Here is a 6212-nt window from a genome sequence, read left to right as displayed (position 1 = left end):
TGGAGTCCCTGTCCCTTTAAGACTTTCAAAAAGCACTCGCTTTCCTTTGTCCCAGGGGTGCCGGCTGTGGGGACCCACTTACAGGTCTTACTGTCCTGTTTCCCTAGTTTCCAGCACCGCACACACGCACTGTGTCTGTGCTCTGGTGCGGATGGCTAGGGCAGCTATTTAGCAGTCCTGGCCTCCCTCTCCCTCCCGCTCTGACTACTCTCCTCCTGCCGGGAGCTGGGGTGAGGGGTGCTCGGGTCCTGCCAGGCTTGTATCTTACCCCCTTCGCAAGGCACTGGGTTTTCGCAGGTGTGGATGTAGTCTGGCCGTTGTCCCGTGTCTTTTGGTCTCTCTTTTAGGAAGAGTTGTATTTGTTGTATTTTGAAAAATATATATGGTTTTGGGAGGAGATTTCTGCTGTTCTACTCACGGCACCTTCTCGGCTCCACCTCCTTGAATACTTTTTAAAAAATGCTATGCTATACTGTCTCTCAATATGACAAATTACTTAGCTTTAATACCTTTTAAAAAATGAAAAGCAAGGGGGAAAAGGGGGCATTATGATTAGTGGACAATGTGGGGGGGGGCACAGGGAGGGCTGTACAACACAGAGAAGACAAGTAGTGATTCTATAGCATCTTACTTTGCTGATGGACAGTGACTGTAATGGGGTATGTAGTGGGTTCTTGATGATGGGGGGAGTCTAGTAACCATAATGTTGCTCATGTAATTATAGATTACTGATACAAAAAAAAAAAAGGCAAAGCAAATGGAAAGAAAATGTCACCAAATTAACTAATGACTCCTCCCTTCTAAATTCCCTTTTCCCCTCCCCAGAGATGTACTATATTGAAGCTGATATGTATTCATTCTTTGCATCCATATTTTTCTACTTTCACTACTCATTTATGTTCACTAAATAATAGTTTCCAGACATCCTCACTTTGTGACATGCCAATGTCTCAGTAATTTTTCACATGTATAACATGTATACATATCTCTTACTAATAATTCTTTGATGTTTGTTAAACCTCACCTAAATATTAGGGGAATTGTTATTTGAGCCTTTTAACACTGAAGATTTATAAAACAGGGTTACATTATGAGTGAATTCTGATTCTAATGAATAGAAACATATAACAATTTGTGGAGGGCTTATTCTCAAAGTTATCTTAACGTTATCTAAGATGAAAGGGTTATTAAGGGAATGAGTAGTATAAATAAGATAGTAAGGGAACTTTAAATGTTTGAGGAAAACATTCATTTAATTACGAATAGTAGAGCAAGTATGTGGATTTAAACGATACTCTGAAATAATTCTTATCTCTTACCAAAGTCAGCTGGTTACTAGTCTCTATTCAGGAATGCTTTTTATAGCATTGTTCCACTTACTGAATATTCCTGAAGTACAATAAAAATTGAGTTATATTCTATTACAATTCATTTTTTAGACTTGTTACTAATTCAGACCATTCCTCCAAATTAGATTTTAAAAGTCAAGAATAATATACTTAAAAAAAAACAAAACAATATTCACATGTATTGATATATTTACACAAACTTCTTGGGGCTCCACTACTGATCAAATTTCAGAGATCACTTCTAACTCTAGTCTTCTATATTACTGTTTTTAACAAAAACGTAACTTGTTACTTTGATCTATGAACTTTTTATAAAGAATAAAATGCTCAGCCAAATCCAAGAGGAAGGATATCCTTACATTAATTTAAGACATTGTTTATAATTCAGTACATAGTATCTCAGACATTAACACTGTGATACTAGGACCAACTTTTTTTGCAAAATGAAGTTTTATCATAAAATAGAATCTTGAACATTTTCAAAGAGAGAAAGTAAAAAACACTCGAAAGCCAGTAGTTTATGAGAAGCAATGTGTGAGAATCAGTGTGATCATTTTTCCATGTCAACAAATATATATATCTGTATTATGATACTTAAGGTTTATACATCCACTGTACAACTGTACAGTAACTTAAGTAGGCCCCACTGACGAAAATCTAGGTTTCTAGTGTTTAGGTATTATGGATAATTTGCATACTTCCTAGAGGTAGAATTAAACAGAAAGTGTGTAGTTAAATTCTTGATTTCCCTTCACTACACAGCCCTCTAGAAAGGTTATGCCAGTTTATGGGCTGAACTATGTGAAGTTGTCAATATTTGTCCACATTTTAACAACAAAAAGACAATTTCACATGGCACAATCTAAGGTATTCCTACTATTTCCCTACACCTTGCTAGTAATTGTCAAACACTGAGAACAATGTTCATCAAGATTGGGACAATACAATCTCTTTTATTTTGTGGGGAGGAGTACTAGGCATTTTCAAGATGGCAAGGAAGTCATTTACACACAGGGCCTTGTCAGTGTCATTACGAATGGCATTTGAGTCATTTCCATGCTGACATAATGGAAGATACTCTAGACCAGTTGTCAGTCCACTTGGGCTCTTCTCCTGCCTCTAGTGACTGAGTTGCTGTGGCCATGTTCCCTGGTTATACTCCTGGGACTTCTTGAGGAGGCTAGAAAGGATCAGTTTTAATCCTTTATTTGTAAAATTCCACCTCTTTTGGTAGACTAATGGAACTGTGAAAAACAGACTGTATTTCCCTCCTCTGTGCTTCTATCAGAGATTTTCATTGTTCCTCATAGTTTTAAAGAAATTTTCACATGGAAGACAATGTGGAGGCTGAATACAGCAGTTCCTCGCAGAACTTACAAGTAAAGCACACCTGAGGCAAATCCGAAGTGGTATTGCTGGCTTCCATATAGAAGGAAGAATCAGAGTGAGTTATATTTTGAGAAAGATGGCTGAAATTCATGGCATCCACTCTGACATGCTTTGTAATTTTTCATGAGAAGCATCCATTTCAAAATGTGCAGAATCTGAAAGTGACGACCACACTTTTTGATAGTCCTTGTTCCTGTTGAATTATGACAGGCCTCTTCAAAAAAAAAAAACCCATAATTTGAATGTCTATTGGTATATGCAAATAAAAAGCTTCTCCCCCAACCCCTCATCACACTAAGAAAGCAGCAAAGTATACTGTCCTAAATTTAAAATGTCATTTCTCATATTATTAGTATAATAAAAAACTTTGAGTTTACATGGTAACTTTGTATGGGAGTGAATACTGATTTGGACAAAACCAAGTTAACATGAGTGTAGCTACTGCCCAATAATTCCCTAAAAGGCTTAGTATCCAGAAAGTAAAGGGATCTCTCAGATAAATATCTAATCAAGAGATATTTACAAAATATTACCAGGGACATATTGTTACACAAAACACTGTATTTCTATTTACGTGATACTTTCTGTTCAGATACCTCATTATCAAGTCAAATTCAACATCATAAATCAGTTTTCCCTCGCTTTCCTCTGCCACACCTTTTCTCTCAGGCACTTGGGTTTGAAAACTTGGAGAGGTCTTTGGTGTCCTTCTAACTCATCATCATAGGCTATCCAGTTACCAAGTCCTGTCCGTTTCTCCTTTAACAGTAGTTTACACAGCCCATGCTTGCTTTCCATCCCTTAAGTCATCACCCTGGCCCATATTCTCATGACCTCCTCAGGTCTGTCAGGGGATGGAAGTGGGAAGGATGTCCAATCACACTGAGTTCAGATTTTTCCACTGGACTTTCTGGGTCTTCATAGCCTGGATCCTTCTTACTTACCCAGTACTCCCTGTTAGGCTGGAGGAAGGAAAAACAAGGACACACAAACAGAACAGAGAGATGCCATAGGGGGAGAACAGACCAGACCCCAAGGTCTGTGCCGTATATGGAAAGGGGACAGCTCTTCCTGAATTCCATCCTGATGTGCCAACTAAGACCCGGATGTCAGCCTCCTCACTCTTGGAAAGAAAAAAGTTTCTAGTTGTCCATTATGTCACCTTTAGCCAATCATACCTCTCCACGCCCCCTAGGATAGCTTGCCCACTCCTCCCCCTCCTAATCCCTTATGAGCCCCCACCTCCCTGACCAGGTGTGACTTCCCTGGCCTGTAATACCCAGACCACGGAACATCACCCGGGAGTTGCACTCAAATAAAATACCTGCTCCTTTGTTGCCTCTCTTCGCCTGCTTATTTTGGCTAAAATTTATCTTACACTCCCCTGCTCTAGTTACAGCAGGCTTTCACTACAAATTGATTGTGCTCATTACTTCAGTAGTCTGCTCTGGCAAATGCTTCTCTCTCCTAAAACCTTCCTATCTACCCATGCACCTATTTAAAAAATTCCTGCAGTGTCTTTCATCTAAATAATTGTACTGTTTTAGCCTCCACCGTTTCAACAGTGTTAGCACTTGTATTGATAGATTATGACTCCATGGGAGATCATTTAAGGTTTTTCAATACCCTACAGAAAACAGACCAGTATTGTTCAGAGTAAATACTGAGTAAATCCTGCATTCCAATGATTTATTTCTATTAAAATTTCTCAATCTACAGTCACTACTCATTTGCCAGTTTTTTAAAAATCAAAATAGTAAATAATTTAGTAAAAGAAAAAGAAGGGACACAAACTCAACAGTCCAAGCAGGTTTATTGCTAAGCAGGTTTATTGCTAAACTTGAGAGAGACCCCTCTATTCTGGTGAGAAGAAATAAGGTATCTCTTACAAGCTAAGAGGCTTTTTATGGGCAGGTTTTTTGAGGAGATGGGTCAGGGAAAAGGTGGGCTTGTGGCTTGCAGACATGTCCTCCGGAAAATGCTTGTAGCCTAAGTAAGATGAAACCTAGGTCTCTCTGAGACGGCGGGTAGGCTTATTCAAAAAGGCGGTACTCTTGCCCAGGCTCTATTTAGTAAGGTCTTATTTTTTGGAGCCTATGTCATCATTTTGGTGAAGTTAAAAAAAAACAAAAGCAAGTCAGCAAAGCAAGGCTAGTCAGGATTGGTAAAAGGCCTAACTTCATCCTTACTCTTTCTGTAGGTCTGGGGAGAGGAAATCCTGGGGCAAAATACCTCTAAACCCAAAATCAGTCAAAGGGAGAAATAGTTTAAAATCAATTTATTGCTTACAAACTGCAGTCCAGGGCCTTCTTTCTTTCCTACTCCAGCAGAAGCAAAAATCGGATCTCCCCCTCACCTCTCAGGTACAGGTAAGCCCCTCCTTGCCCAGGTAATTACCCACTGATACTGAGATGAACTTCCTGCCACCTCTGAGGAATGATGCAAATGCACTAAAGCCATACTTCTTTCCACCTCTGAATGCCTATTGATATGCAGATGTACTAAAGCAAGGCGAGATAGTCTGGAAATATTATAATTTTTTCCACGCTTTTCATGCCCTCCAAACATAAATGCTTCCTGGGTTGTTGTGAAGGGGATCTGAAAAATCTTTTTTTTGTTTTCCAAATGCAAGAAAAAGCAAGGGCCTCATTTCTTAAAATTTGTCTGCAAACTTAAGACTGTTTCATTCTGTCCTCACCAGATTTGTGCTAGACTTTTAAAATGTTTATTCAAATATCTGAGTAGATATTCTGGAGGCACTCTAAAGCTGTTTTCAGATGGGTACACTTGAAACCAATATAACATCGTATAGCAACTATATTTCAATTTTAAAAAACAAGGTGCCACTGGGATTACTGGCAAAAATTCTAAGGGTTTCTTTAAAAAGCTTTTTCAGTCGAATGACAAACTTAACTTTTTAAAAGAGCTTACTTCACCTCAAAGCAATGCATCAAAGTCGCAAAAGTGTGCTCCCTTCCAGGGTCCATCGTTTCTTGGATCCATCATAGGGAATTCGTGCTTCCTCCCTCCATTCCCGGGATCGTGGGAGGGAGAACACTCTCCAGCCTTCCCACCGAAGGTTCCACTAACCCGGTCGGGAGGCGGCCGCGCCGGAACGTCCGTGTGTGACGCAGCCTGGCCCGCCGGCCAGTCTCCGTGGGGAGCGGCGCCCACCTGGCTGCCAATTCCTCGGGCCAACCCACGACGCAGGCACGGGGTGGAGGCTTCGAAGTCTCTGTCCTCACAGTTGGTGAATTACGTATGCGCGAACCGGGTGCAGAAACGAAAAGCTCCGGGAGAAATTGCCGGCACAACCACCCGGAACGGGGGGTAAGGTTGGAGAGCGTTCTTCTCCGTCCTGCCGTAGACAACTCAGCTAGCGGACCTGATGCTCCCGAGTGACCCGCCCGCGCACCGTGGGGAGCGTGCTCCAAGGAAGCCGGGCGCGGGGGGGCGGAACTTCCGGAGCTATCG

The 6212-nt window shown here is 40.8% G+C and overlaps 1 long non-coding RNA gene across 1 annotated transcript; it reads right to left on the bottom strand.

The window, feature by feature from the left end:
• Positions 1-2282: 2282 nt before the first annotated feature.
• LOC140846854 (uncharacterized) lies at positions 2283-6185 on the bottom strand. The gene is made up of 2 exons (XR_012126361.1): positions 5675-6185; positions 2283-2952 (listed from the first exon to the last, which is right to left on the bottom strand). It is a non-coding gene; the product is annotated as an uncharacterized lncRNA (long non-coding RNA).
• Positions 6186-6212: the final 27 nt, after the last annotated feature.

Source organism: Manis javanica, chromosome 16 (genome assembly GCF_040802235.1).
Source record: "Manis javanica isolate MJ-LG chromosome 16, MJ_LKY, whole genome shotgun sequence".
Lineage (NCBI taxonomy): Eukaryota > Metazoa > Chordata > Mammalia > Pholidota > Manidae > Manis > Manis javanica.
Note: the sequence above shows the minus strand (reverse complement) of the source record. Positions and strands in the feature narration are given on the sequence as shown.